Below are 2974 nucleotides of genomic sequence, written 5' to 3' on the forward strand. Positions count from 1 at the left end.
TGGGATGTTGATTTTGTGATCATATTCGTCCAGCATGCCATCCCAATTCCCAAAGACTATAGACCTGAACACAAAGGAAGCACAAGCTATATATAAAAACGGTAGCGCAACATTCTTTCTACTAGAATAAAGAGTGCCCTATCGGGCGCTTTAGCGTTCGTAGGCAAGCCAAACTTATGTTTGTAAAGGATAGGTCAAATGTGGTCAGCTATCAGTCATCCCCAACATCGCATCTCAGGGTTGGGTCCAAAGAGTTCATGATATTTACAAAGCACGCATGAGCTGTCCATGACACAACAGGTCCAGTAACTAATTAACTAAGACATGGGCCACCACTCTAGAGGAACTGCAAATGAAATATCACACATTGCAAGTGGCCCTGCAAAGAAAACAAGTGCTTGTGTTGAGCACCAAAGCACCACAGACAGAATGGGAGGCATATCAGTTGTAATTTGTCGCAATAGCCAATAAATAAAACAGTGGTAACATATAAATGAGTTGTGGAATAAAATGCATTTCTGGGTTGCCAAAATACTTTAGCCACACCAATACCTAGAACACATTTTGTAGCCATGCGATCTGGCAAAAGATTTTAACAACGGGCAGTTGATATGTACAAAAGAGTAGGTTTTTCTTCTGCCAATACACAGAGGGGAGGAAAGGTAACAAGCATGATTTTGAATGAGATGCATTCTCGTTGCCCGCCAGCTTATCAAAAGCGTAGCATCATAATCAAAGTTAACCTGAAATAAATTTGGACAACATTACCAAAAGAATACACAGAGTAAAAAACTATACAAAATACCGATCAAACTCTATTAGCCAATAGACGTATCCTTCTAGGTAAGCAACTAACAATGTACAATCCCCTCTGAAATATGGAATTGATCTCTAATACTGTGATTAGTAAAAAGCGAACATTCAACCAAAAAATTAAGACCCCCATTTAACATGTACAATGTGAGACCAACAACACAAACAATTTGGTGAGCAAATATGGCATGTAAGGCAATTGGTCTAGAATTAAACGTGTCCGTTGTTCACCTCAAACCCAGATGTATTCATGTTTTATATCAAATTCAGATTTGGGTTGAACTAAAATAATAGTTTCCCCAATAGAATATAGCAGCTGCATCTCAGTGGACACTACGTGGGCGACATGAGCAGTGCTTGTAGAAAGAAGGGATATTTTGAAACAACATTTTTCGTAAAAAAAGAAAACAGAATAGTAGTGGGCATCATAGGTCATAGTCCATAACTGTTTTGATGAGATAAAAGATATGTACCTTGACGATTTGTATAGCCAAACCGTCAGCGATGTTGCGGACATCTCCCCCATCCAGCTAATATATACAACAACTTGAGAAAAGTAGTAATAGATGATAATCCTGAATTACACATGGCTGCAACCGTGAAGGCAAAAGGTCCACGTTCCTTGACCAGCACCTAATTATCTTTGTCATCACTGAAAAGGTAGCAGACGCAATTGTAGTCAAACAACAGCATGCATATATGTTTGATATATCAAAAATGGAAAGCCTCGACCCCCAACTTGAGATCTTTCAATACATGTAAATTCTAGACAACATAGGCGAATGTCTGGGTAAAACTTCTGTCCAAACTACTCAAAAAATTAGAACAATTAAACTCAGACTAGAAAAGCAGAAGTAAATCAGCCATTGTACGATGGTGGAGGAAAATAAAGGCATTCGATCTTGTGACATTCTTATGAAGCATCAACTTACCTCTCTAACAGTCTTATGGATCCATTTGAGTCATTGATGGTGGGTGAGGGTGCCATTGTATGCTACTCACTCCCTCCTGATCTCATCTAGGTTCAGTTTACAATGATCGGTAGATCAAGTGTTACACAAAGTAACGTGGCTAGGCCAAGTGTTCGCTACAGATGTGTACAAGCCAAGAAAAGGAAATCAAAAAACTGTCCATACATTATCACATTTCATATTCAAATGACAGACTCAACTTGCTAAGGAACCTGAGAGAACCGACCTAGTATTTATTGATCTTACAGAATGTATGGTGAATAGCTTTATATTGAAACCATAATTCCACAAATTGAGACATTCTGAAAAATGATATTAGTTCTGTCCTTGTAGATTTACTGTCTATGAAGTAGCAGATTTGGGGTTCCAATGGCCGCTAGTGCTATGAGGTCAATCCTTTCCTTGCTTACATTTGCGATTTCAAAATTTTCAAGATGTCATAAAGTGGGTAAGTACTACTGGTTATGAGCATTTAGATCCTATAGTAACTGATGATCTTGAACTGCAGATACATGAAGAGCTGAAGAAATTTTATTCTTGTACTCGTTCTAGAAGGGCAAGGGGAGGGCTATAGAAATTTTATTTCTGCACTCCAACGGTTATGCTCTAAGTCATGTATTTTAGGAAACAAATTATATTATCAGGAAAGAAAAGGTTTGGGATAATATAGAAAACAAGGATATATCACTAATCTGGGATGCAGTATATTTAGGTCAATTCATTATATGCTTTATATTTTTTGGAAGAGACTATAATTTAGGACACTATTTAAATTGTTTTTATAAGTTTAGATCTATATTTTAAGATATGACACCAATTTAAGGGACCTTGGAGATGCTCTGACAGAAGTGTTGATAACAGACTTGCTAGTGAGATCTCAAGCAGCTAGCTAGCTCGGTGTTTAAGGAACTCGCTGCCTTTCACACTTTGGACCTTTTGCTCGGTTAGTTTCAGTGCTACAGCCCTAAATTTGACTTATGGGCTATGGCCTTAGCCTATAAAGACATCAACACAATATACCTTGTATCTTTCAAACTTAATTATTTTATACTCTATATTTCAGATGACTGAACAATATACCTTGTATCTTTCAAACACAATATACCTTTTATACTCTATATTTCAGATGACAATACACAGTAATTGATAACCCTTCTCAGACTGAACAAAAAACGACTTAGGCCCCCCTA

Source organism: Zea mays, chromosome 10, assembly GCF_902167145.1.
Source record: "Zea mays cultivar B73 chromosome 10, Zm-B73-REFERENCE-NAM-5.0, whole genome shotgun sequence".
Classification (NCBI taxonomy): domain Eukaryota; kingdom Viridiplantae; phylum Streptophyta; class Magnoliopsida; order Poales; family Poaceae; genus Zea; species Zea mays.